The 12024-nt window shown below is 46.7% G+C and overlaps 1 long non-coding RNA gene across 3 annotated transcripts in view; it reads left to right on the forward strand.

Annotated features, from left to right (window-relative positions):
- The window catches only part of LOC123521170, a 51133-nt gene that overhangs the window by 30760 nt on the left and 8349 nt on the right, over positions 1–12024 (forward strand). For 2 of the 3 annotated variants that reach the window (XR_006679637.1, XR_006679639.1), the window contains exon 2: positions 5930–6023. This is a non-coding gene — a long non-coding RNA (uncharacterized LOC123521170). Of the gene's footprint in view, positions 1–5929; positions 6024–8924; positions 9270–10356; positions 10426–12024 lie in introns of those variants that run through there. The other variant, XR_006679638.1, reaches the window with a different exon arrangement.

The following is a 12024-nucleotide window of genomic DNA, read 5'->3' on the forward strand; positions in this document are numbered from 1 at the left end:
ACTTTGGGTTGCAGCCTGACCTGCTTTAGGCATGGTCTGTGCCTGCCATTTGGGTGGTGGCTGCTGATGTTCTGAAACAGAGCTGCACCTTTGAGACGGGCAGCTGGGTACCAACCTGGTAGGCAGAGGAATAAGCTGTCTATGTCACAACTTCATCCACTTCTCTCGAGGGCATTGAAATTCAATGTTGAAATTTCTATTTTTAAAGATATTACAACAGCCGTAAAGGAGGTGCCTTCTTCCAAGTGTGATTATTTGGGGCAGGTCCACACTGGTTGAATTGTCCCAGGGCTGCACCCTTCTCGGCTTAGAACAGCTTGGGAGATGTCTTTGATTTAGAGAGAGAAATGGAGCTGTGTGGGGCCATAGGCAAAGAAGTTAGAGAGATGTTAGAGAGGGAAAATCTGCTGCTGTATTTTGTATCGGCTGTTCTTTCATCTCATGGATGGTGAGAATAGTTAATGCGATTGGTTGTTAGCCGAACGGTTGGAGGTGTGACTCCACCCAGAACTTCAAAGGAAAGACCTCATGATTTACTGCCTTTGGAGTGGTTCGCCGCTGATACAGATGAGGTCACCAGGAGTCAGAGTCAAGTCGTCAGCAACAAGATGGAAATATCGCCTGGCTCTGTTTTGTCATTTTGTCAGATCTCAGTGTAAATATCAGTTCCCCAGAAAGGCTGACCTGACCGTTCAATGAAAGTGGTCACTTGGTCATATCACAGGACCCCATTGAAGTCTGCAGAGCATCCACCTCACTAATGCTGTCCCTGGTCGGTTCTCTTTACGGACAACCCACTCCCTCAATAGAACGTGAACTTGTTGACAGCTGGACTTTGTCTGCCTTGCTCACTTACGTAGACCAACACAAGGCTTGGATTTGGTAGGCTGAATGAGCAACATGGAGGGTAGTCATTGCTTTCATTCTTGGGCATCTTATTTCTAAAGGAACCTGTTCATAGAAGGAGAGCCAGGAGGACCTCGCCATAGGTGGAACAGTGGGCTGAAGGAGAGTGTTCATCCTGAAGCAGAAAAGACTAAGACCGCTCTTCCCAAACATTTGAAGGGTCGGCTGCACCATGGAAAAGAAATTCCAGCCAGCTCTGAACAGCCCCAGAGCTAAAATGAGGGTGTGGGGAAGGGACAGGGAGGGTGTAAGAAGAAGAGAGTAGAATCAGAGTTGCAGAGAGATGGATTGTAACTCAGCAGGACAGAGTTCCCAACATGGAGGGCTGCCCAAGGACAAGTGGTTGTCTTAGACGAGTGGTTCTCAATCTTCCTAATGCTGCAACCCTTTAGTTCAGTTCCTCATGTTGTGGTGACCCCCCAACCATGAAATTATTTTTGTTGCTACTTCATCACTGTAATTTTGCTACTGTTATGAATTGGGTGACTCCTGTGAAAGGGTCGTTTGACCCCCCAAAGGGGTCACGACCCACAGGTTGAGAACTGCTGCCTTCGAAGATAGTGGTTGGCTGGCTGGTAGAGGAGTCTCAGGTCATTGGATGGGTTGTTAGGCTGCAAGGATTTTAACTTTTCTTTCTTTTCTGATGGAGTTCTGGTGGTGGTATGGTTATGCCTTGGGCTGTGATTACGCATGGTGGGCAGTTAGAAACCACCAGTAGCTCCGTGGGGTGGGGGAAAGACTGGCCCTTCTACTTCCATAAACCTAGTCTCATAGCCAGTTACAGTCTTGGAAACCCTTCGGGGGTCACGAAGAGTCAGCATCGGCTCGATGGCAGTGTGGTTGGTTGGGGTTTCCCTTTCTGAGACACAGTGGCTCTCTAACTGGAGGATCATCAAGATGTGATTAAGATCCTCGTTTCATGGAATATAATGTTTGCTATTATTTCTAAGACCAAGTAGCTATAACCTTTTGCAATCACTGTATTTCTCCCTACTTTTCTCATTTGACTTAATTGCTGTCATTTATGGTATAACATTGTCATTATAGTATAACAATGGTATTTTGTTTCTATAGGAACATATAAAGGTCTTGGTGAATTTTTGTTTACTTGTTAAACTTCAATTACTCTGCCAAAAGCCATCAGTTAGTGGGTACCATTTTTCTGGAGGGTGAAATGCCAATTTTTTTTAAGGCAATGGGTAGACTGACTTTCTACAGATCCAGAGTCTCCTCTTCTTCCTAGCTTCCCTTCCTCTGTGTTTTCCCTGCTCCTGCTTTTGGAGGAGCCATGGTGGCACAGTCATTAACCTAGGGTTGCTAACTCCAACATCAGCAGTTCGAAATCACCAGCCTCTCCGCAGGAGCACACTGAGGCTTTTCCCTCCTGCCAAGAGTTATAGATGCTGGGGTCAATTTTACCTGTGGCTTCAGAGGTCTAAGCCACACACGTTCTGGAGGAACCAAGCAATGAAGTTGGGGGATTTTGTACACACCATCATGATGGTTATCATAGTGGGTTGGAAGTAACCTTGACTTGGGCATCACATTTTAAATGGCTTAATATGAAGGGAAAGAAAAAAAATGAGATGAAAAGAAGGTTCCAGATGCTTGCTTGTTTCCATGGAGAAGGCTTGTGCCTGAGTCAGCCCTTGGTGTGATCTTGGGCAGAGCCCCCAGACCATGCTTTTGATTTCCTCATTTGCAAAATGATGGTAAGCAATACTTTTTCTACCGACTTTACAAAGTTGCCCTGAGAGTCAGAAACACTTTGAACCGGGCAAAAGCCGTCAGGGGCAAATGTGACAGACTGTATTGGTCATGTGTGTGTCCTCACAGCATTTGTGTCCCTGAGAATAGGTAGCATTGACCTTCCATTGATCAATCAGAGCCCACAGGCCTCTGGGTGCTGGGTCTGAGAGGATAGGCTGCTTTGACTTCTACAACGTTGTTTGGAGACTGAATGGTCCACGGGGCCGCTCAGCTTTCCTCTCTTGAGTTTTCCATGAGGCAGAAGGGGATTTCCTGTCAGCAACCACTGTGGTATCTGTTAGGGCCATTGGGGAGGAGTGTTGGAAACAGAGCCCTTTAACTCTCCCGAAACAATGTGCTCATTGTCTTTCGGACTGGCTATGGGAAAGAAATTCTTTTTTTAAATATGCACTTAGAAAATAATAATAATTTCTAAATTATCAAGGGTTCATGAGGGAGGGGGCAGCATGGAGGAAGGGAATGGAAAAAAAGAAAAATGAGCTGATTCCAAGAGCCCAAGTGGAAAGCAAATGTTTTGAGAATGATGGGGGCAACATATGTACAACTGTGCTTGACACAATTGACATATGTATGGATTGTGATGAGTTGTGTAAGGCCCCAATAAAATGATTTTTTAAATGCCCTTAGGACCAGAAGAGTACACCTATATGCATGTTAAAATTATTGTGGGGTGGGGGTGGAGGGAGAAGAAACAGAACAAAAAGCAGCTCTGAAAGAGGACAAAGATGTTTGGGGTGCGCTGCTGTCTGAGGTGACGGCGCAGTGTGCACTGGGAACATAACAAGACGAGAGCATCCTCGCTTTCAGAAGCAAAAGAATCCAGGCAGCAATTATGAACATGTATTTTGTTTTCCGTATATTTATTATTGACATGTCCATTTTCTTATAGCCAGAGAAGATAGTATTTCACTTACAGTGATGACAACTTGTTCATTTAAAATGCATTTATTAATTTGCAGAAGATGTATATCAAAGTAGTAGATAGATGATAATACAAAATATATAAAAAATTGCGGTGTCGTACTCAAATTTTTGGAAGCAGAGGTATAGCCCTAACCTGTCAGAGAGGGGACAGGCTTGATGAGTATCTCCAAACTAGAACCAGAGAGAAAAAGCTGGTGTGATTGAGAGAGGGCATTGGAGAATCTCTCTCTCTCTCTCTCTCTCACACACACACACACACACACACACACACCAGAGAAAAGAAACATTGAAGGATATAAATAAAGAGTTGAACATACAAAGAATCTTTCTCCCCAGAAGAGGTGTCTCCCAACTTCCCTGAGAAACCAAAGCTGAGGTGGCAGAACAAATGGAGAGAAGCCCCTGCCTCCCTTGGGCCCCAGAACGTCTTTCCTACCTTGGCTCCTTCCAAGAAGCTACCTCAGGAAGAAAGACACAACCCCATTTGTCTCTAGATCCACACCAAGGGGCAAAACTCTATTCCAAGTCACCTAAACCCAACCTAACCCACTGTCATCATGTAGATTCTGACTCACAGTCCCCTACGTAGAGTTTCCAAGACTGTGTATCTCTATCAGCGCAGAAAGCCTCATCATTCTCCCTTAGCATCGCTGGTGGACTGGAACTGCCGATATTGCAGGTAGCAGTCCACCAAGCAGCACCGCCAGGTTCTTGTCCTCAGCCATAGAAGGGACAAAGCTACAGCTTCCAAATACTTGTATTCGGCTCACCAAAGGTTCTCACAAATTCCGTGAGGTCTCCAATTTTCTGTTTCTATTCATCAAGATAAATATCTGGGGCTGTTCATCAACTTCCACTCTTTGCTTCTGGACCAGATTTTCACCCTATCTGAAGGGAGGTAGAGAAACCAGGGGCTGTTCAAGGAACAGCCACTCGTTTGTCACAAGAGAAGAAAGAATGCTCACTGTCCTGCAGGCCCAGGAAAACTGGACACTGAGGGTCAGGTTACATCCGTCAGGAGGGATTTGGAGCTGAGGTCCAGTGTATCTTCAATATGAACATAATTCAACAGAACGGGAATCTGCTCTTCTGGTGGACCTGTGGAGGCTCTGGAGGCAAGGACCAGGGCGCAAAAAGCATTTGGATGCTCTTTTATACCCTAGAAGTTCTTCTCAATAGAAGTCTTGTGTGGCAGTACCAGGGGGGCGGGGGCGGGGGAGGCAGCAGACTCACTGTCGTTGAGTCTATTCCAACTCATAGTGACAGAGGGGAGTGCTGGTTTAAGGTCACACCTCAAGGACTCTCCAGCAGTGGTTTCCAGTTTCCACACAAGGGACAAAAAACGGTCAAGGGCTGGGAGGCAGCACTTGTGTTGACCAATCCTGCTCTTTAGCCTCAAAACCACAATGAAACTCACTGCCCTGGAGTCAATTCTGACTCACCGTGACCCTGTCCGGGGGCAGAGTAGAACTGTCCCTGGGGGTTTCTGAAACTGAGTTTCTTTATGGAACAGAAAGCCTCACATCTCTCCAGCAGAGCTGCTGCTAAGTTCAAATGTTGACCTTGAGGGCAACAGCCCAACAAGTAAGCCACCGTACCTGCAGGCATGCAGAGACTAGAGCCCAAGGAGGGAATGTCTGGTGAATGGGTCGTGGGAGCTTGGCCTGGGCAAACAGCCTCTTCATTCTACCTTGGAGCAGCTGGTGGAATTGAACTGCCAGCACTGTGGATAACAGCCCAATCAGCACTCCCAGGGCTCCTTGCCCCTAGCCACAGAAGGGATGTCTTAAAGCTATAGCCTCCATATACTCTGGGTGGGAAGCTTTTTAAAAATTATTATTATAACTCATTTTATTGGGGGCTTTTACAGCTCTTATAACAATCCATACATCATTTGTATCAATCACATTTGTGCGTATGTTGCCATCATTTTCAACGCATATTCTTTCTACTTGAGCCCTTGGTATCAGCAATTTTCCCCTCTCTCCCCCAGCCTTATGAACTCTTGATACATTATTTTTATTTTCATATCTTATACCATCCACTATCTTCCTTCACCCACGTTTCAGTTGTTTGTCCCCCTGGGCCAGGTGAGGGGAGAGGGGAGGTGACTATGTTGATCATGGTTCTCCTTTCTCCCCCTTCTCCCTACCCTCATGGTATCTCACTACTCCCATTAATGTTCCTGCGGGGTTATCTGTCCTGGATTCCGTGTGTCAAGAGCTCTTGTCTGAGGGGAAAAGAGAGAAAAAAATAAATAAAATGAGGGTCATGGGGGAACAGGGCACTAATACACCCATGGGGGGGGGTATTGTTTATGTCTCCACAGGAAAGGGAGAGAGGGATCAGACCCCATCCAGAGTGCCACGCCTTGAGGACAACATACTGGCATGGAGCAGCGAACTAACAGAGAGGATAATGGGGTAATGGGGCTGAGCCCAAGTCTAGCTATGTTGACCCCCTCCCCTGAAGAATGTAATACAGAGGACAGCACTGAAGATAATAGCCCTGGGAGAGTGGTGGGTCTGCCCAGACCACACAGGTGTGAATTAAGAGGGAGAGAGAGAGAGAGAGCGAGCGAGAGAGTGAGCCTCATCATGACCCAGCAAGCCCCAGGGATGACATCCCTGCTGGGTTCCTCATTGACCTATAGCTCTACAGGGGGCAGCACTGGAGGCACTGTGCTTTAGGTGTGCCTGGTCTGCCTCACGCACAGCAGGGTGAAAGGTGAAGGGAGTGCAGCAGGGCAGCAAGGGGAGCAAAGTAACCAAGTCCCTGAGGAATCCTGAACATAGACTTCTGACTCAGGGGCAGGGCTTGGCACCCCATCAGACTGGATTGGAAAATCCTCATAAGGCCAGCAGATAGACCTGGAACTTTCTATCAGATGTTGGTATTGTTGTTTTCTTTCACCCTATGTCTATCTATATAAAATAGGCAGGACAAACAATCCTGAGGAGAAAACAACAGGATCTGTGGTCCCAGGGGGACATGGTAGAGTGTGGGCCAGGGAGGGAGAACAGGGAGCCAACAAACTCGGGCATAAGGGAACAACAAGAGATCTAAAAATGATGGTGAGGAGGCCTGGTGGGGTTTGATCAAGTGAAATGTATGCAAGAGGAATATACTGAGAGCCAAATAGAAGGTGAGCATGATAGTGAGACCGGAGGAAGGTGAAAGGAAATAGAGGCAAGAAGTAGGAAGCAAGCGCTATTTATAGAGGCATAGCCATAGGCATGTATACATGTAAATATGTTAATTTATACTAAAAAGGATAGAGGCCAATGTACATATATTTATATGTTAAGCATTAAGATATCAGGTAGACTTTGGGCCTCTACTCAAGGCCTCCCTAAGCATAAGAACACTTTGTTCTAATAACCTGACACTCTTTGATACTGACCTTCCAGACATGATCACTGAAGATAAAATGGGTGCATAAGCAAATGTGGTGGAGAGCGCGTAGTGCTCAGCTATCAAAAGATATAGCATCTGGGAACTTAAAGGCTTATAATTAAACAAGCAGTCATCTAGCAGGGAAGCAAATAAGCCCACATGGAAGAAGCACTTCAGCCTGTGTGTAATCATGAGGTGTTGATGGGATCGGGTATGAGGTATCAAAAGATCTAAAACAAATAATTATATTGATGTGAAAGAAGGGGGTTGGAATGGAGACCCAAAGCCCATCTATAGACAATTGGATGTCCCCCTCATAGAAGAGTTACAAGGAAGGGAGGATTCAACCAGGGTGCAGTACAGCACCGACGAATCACATATCATGTATTATGTTCTTGATGTTATTCCACAGCTTTCAGGTCTTCTGTCATTAGTGGTCAGTGAATCAAATCTATTCTTGAGATGTTCTAGAAATTAACGTGTGATATATTCCAGGTTGCATCTCTCATGGACTTGTTCTATTTTTTTTTAGCTTCAACTTGAATTTACCGATGAGCAGTTGATGGTCTGTTCCTACCAAACCAAAACCAAACTCTCAGCCATTGAGTCGGTTCTGACTCATAGTCACCCCAGAGGGCAGTAAAGAATGGTGCCCAAGATTGTAACTCTTTACAGGAGTAGAACGCCTCTCTTTTTCCCATGGAGCAGCTGGTGGTTTTAAACTGCTGATTCTTGAAGTTAGTAGCTCAATGTGTAACCACTAGGACACCGGGCTTCTGGTGGAACTTTTCCTTAAGATTGTGTGAATCGTTGAAAGGAAAACTGACCTGCTCTGTAAGCCTTTCCCTAATCCAAAATCAAAAGTGAGGTACAGTGCTGAAAGAAAGACACGCCCAGACTGCCCAACAACAGCAGACTCATCTATAGTCAACAGGGCTTAAGTAGGTTAAACAGCAAAACCCTTAGCCAGTCCAGAACTAGAAGAACTGCTGGTGCCTGCCCACATCTAGTTAAACCTGGCCTACACGTGTATGTCATATCCTTGTTTCTCCATGTGGTAGGGAGGTATGGGGTTCAGAAGAGTTTCTAGAGCCTAGCCTATTAACACCCACTGCGTTAGTAACATCATCCAATGTGAACTGAGTATCTACTTTAAAAAACTGTGTGGATTCCTTTAGCTTTGGTTATACAACTCTCTATCCCAACAAACTTCAAAGAGTCTAACCGTAAAACATGCTTTAAAAAAAAATCAGAGGCAGAGATCTCCAGAAACGGTTGATTCACTAGTATAAACTTGTTTCACAAGTTCACATTTACAATATGAACTTATAGAGCCGGCCTCCCAGGCATTCCCCAGGAGAATAATTAAGCTCAGTTAAGTAAATCACCCCAGCTTCTCACACTGACAGGCACCAAAGAGTGGCCCACGGGAGAGGAAGTTCTTTTCCAGAGCTACTTCTACAACTGAGCATTTGCCACTGCAGTTTGTGGTTAACATTTGAAACCCCAATTTGCTATCTCTGCTGACGTGTGGCACCTACCGTGTTTCCCCGAAAGTAAGAACCACCCCCCAAATAAGACCTACTTACAGTTTTGCCTCTTGCTGAAATATAAGGTATCCCCCTGAAAATAAGACCTCCCCGAACATAAGGCCCCCCCAAGCTACCATAACTCTGGACTCTGGACCGTAGCGGTGGGCTCCGCCGCGCAGCTCATGTTGGACCCAGTGCAGCTGGAGCAGACAGGAAGTGTGAGGTCTCTTTTAATAAAACAATAAATTTGTACCGTATTCTTCTTCATGGAAAAATGATATCCCCCAAAAATAAGACCTAGCGCATCTTTGGGAGCAAAAATTAATATAAGACACTGCCTTATTTTTGGGGAAACAGGGTATGTCCCTAGTACAGTCCTGGGGCCTCTGGCTCAGCTGCAGAGAGGTCTTTGTCAAGTCTGCTCTCTCCTCATGGCCCCCTGAGACGTCCCAAAGTCAGTGTCAAGGATACACAGTCTATGAAGTTCGGTCAAGCCATTTCAACCTCAGCCCCACCTGAAATTCAGTGACATTATCTCTCTGGCCATTTCCTTGGGCTGCAGTAACAAACCGAAACTCAATCACATGATGCTGTCCAGTTGATTCTGTCGCCTAGTGACCATTGGAACAAACCTGGTAGAACTGCCCAGTCGGGTTTCCAAGGCTGTACCTTCATGGGAACAGACCGCCGGGCCGTTTTCCCCTTCGGAGCTGCTCTTGGGTTTCAACCGCTGACCTTTGGGTAAGCAGCAGTGTCTAATCACTGGGCCACTGGGGCTCTTGAAACTTAGTTAATACAAGGGGGCTTCCAAAAAGTCTGTGGAAAGAATTCCATGATCTTTTCATTACATTTTTTCCCCCATGAATGTTTTGAAGCTCCCTCGTATTTGTATAATTGTAATTTTATTTATTATTTATATAAATGAAGCATTCAATGGAAGCAACCCCTTTATGAATGCCCATAATGATCATAACGCATTAGTTACAGTCTTATTCCCGCCACCACATTCATAACATTCAAAACAGTCTGGAGAAGACGAGCTTTGGGAAACCCGCTTGGTCACACTGAAGGCCCGTCTGAGGGACCTGGCTCCCATTCTCTGACTGCAGGAGACGAAGCTTTCCCGGCAGGCTGAGGAGAGCAGTTGGGACCTGGCACAGAGCTGCATGGCTCCCGTTGTGTGAATTAGTCCTTCAGGCCCTTGTGACCCTAGACCCAGATTTGTCTCTGGGCCTTGCAAACAACAGGACCTTATGCCATCCTGAAAGGATGCTGTCCTACCCCTAAAGGTGTGCTTACTTCTAACATCTCCAGGAAACACTCAGGCTAGATCACAACGGAGTTCTTGAGTCCCTCGAAGGCTAGAGAGCTGGGGTCTCACGGGAGCAGAACTCACTGCCACTGACTTACAAGGACCCTATAGGACAGAGTAGAAATGCTCCTGTGGTTTTCCAAGACTGTTCCTCTTCACAGCAGCAGAAAGCCTGATCTTTGCCCCACAGGGCCAAAGAACGGCCTCCCTGAAAGGAATTCTTTCAGTCTTCCCGGGAGCCAGCCTGGTTGCCACCTGCTACCTGAGCCAGGCTCCAAAAGGGAATGATGGATAGCAAGGGTGGGTCTAGGAATGCTGGACCCTGGGTCACTTCTGAGTCCCTCCTGGACCTTCCTCTGCCCTGGCCCTTCCTCTACCTCTGAACCCTTTCACCTGACTTCACCTGGGCTGCTGGGTTCAAGCATGTAATGGCACATTAGGACACCCCACCCCACACCCCAGGAATTTCCCCCTTAGTCACTCAGCTTCTCTCCCCTCCTTTCCTCCCCTGCGCAGATGCACATCTCCTCTGCACCATGAGTCACCATTCGATGTGCTGCAGGATTCAGACGTCTTCATCAGACTGTAAGTCTTGCTCTGGGCCTGGTTCACGTCTCTATATTTTGTTTCCAACTATGGACTGGATCTCTGCCATTCACTCACCTAGGCCCAAGGACAGGCTGTCCTGTGAAGGTGGCGAGTGGGCTGGGGCCCATGGCAGGCCCCCCTCAGGGCAGGGCGGAGCCAGGGATGGGAAGAAAAGATGCCCAGACTGTGCGGGAAGCTGAGGTCTGAGTAGTGCTCTCCAGGCCTTTGAAAATAGGAGAGAGGCATATGGAACATAATGGATACCTAAGAAATGGTAGTTCTTACTGGTTGTATTTTCTAATCAAAATGTGCTACTGCTTGAAGAATCTTATTGTTATGCTACAAAGGGTTAAGAAGAACAGAAACACTTCCTGGGTGAGGGGGAGGGGAAGGAGGAGGAAAAAGGGAGAAGAAAACTCAAACCAAACCCCTTGGCATGGAGTTCCACTCTTGGTTACCTTATAGGACAGAAGAGATCTGCTTCTTTGGGTTTCCCGAGACTTTAAATCTTTTCAGGAGTAGACACCCTCATCTTTCTTCCTCAGACCAGCTGGTGGGCGTGAACTGCTGGCCTTGTGGTTAGCAACCCCATCAGGGCTCCTTCAGAGAGAGAGCGAGAGAGGAAGATCCAGTGGAAAGTGGTGCGGTTGGACTGGTAACCACAGGTTGGTGGTTCAAAGAAAGATGGAGCTGTCTGCTCCCCAAAAGACCTTATATAGGGTAGCTATGAGTTGGAATTCTGGGAGGGAAGAAATAAAGAGGGGCTGGTGGTACAGTCGGTTAAGCGTTGGGCTGCTAGCCACAAGGTTTTCAAGGCTAAATCTTTATGACAGAAGACGGCCTCGTCTTGCTCGGGCAGAGAGCTTGGTGGGTTGGAATCGCCAATTTTGCAGTCAGCAGTGCAGTACTTACCTGACAGCGCTAACAGCGTTCCCTAGCTTGTAACAAAAAGCTCAAAAAGCCAAACCCACTGCTATCGAGTGGACGCCCGCTCTTGGCGATCCTGTAGAGCAGGCAGAATTGCCCCCATGGGTTTCTAAGACTCTGTCCCGGGGCCTGTCTGAAGATTCAAACTGCTGACTGTGGTCAGCAGCCCCATGGGTGACCCACCAAGCCACAAGCGCACCCTCCCTGTGAGCTGGCATCCACCTGATGGCAGGGAGCTTGGGTTTTATACTGCAATAGGCTTTCCCCCTCTTTGTCCCTTCAGAATTCACTGAGGTAACTTGTAAAGGTCGAATCTTTGTCTTTCTGAAGTCTGTAAAAACATGGCTGTTTCCTAAAGATTGGGAACCATCTCTTTTGAAAAGTAACCCAAGACAGCTCACACTCCCCAGGTTCCAGGAAGTTAATTAGCAGATCTTTAGGTCACCTGCCACAGAGATAAAGAAAAAATTAGCAATTTTATCTTAAGCTTGAATGTAAAGCTTTAACCACTCAGCTCTAGAGGACGAGCATTGTCTTTGTACAAACTCTTTCCCTGATTGTGATGCATGCCATTCTGATTCAAAGCGAATTCAAGAAGGAAACTTTCTCTTCTCTCTTTTGTGGAGAAGTTTTCTGGCTGGGGAGTACATTTAGCTTGGAGTCATTTTC

The sequence above is a fragment of the Echinops telfairi genome, unplaced genomic scaffold (assembly GCF_000313985.2).
Source record: "Echinops telfairi isolate 266 unplaced genomic scaffold, ASM31398v2 ScPeMD7_7473;HRSCAF=8511, whole genome shotgun sequence".
Taxonomy (NCBI): domain Eukaryota; kingdom Metazoa; phylum Chordata; class Mammalia; order Afrosoricida; family Tenrecidae; genus Echinops; species Echinops telfairi.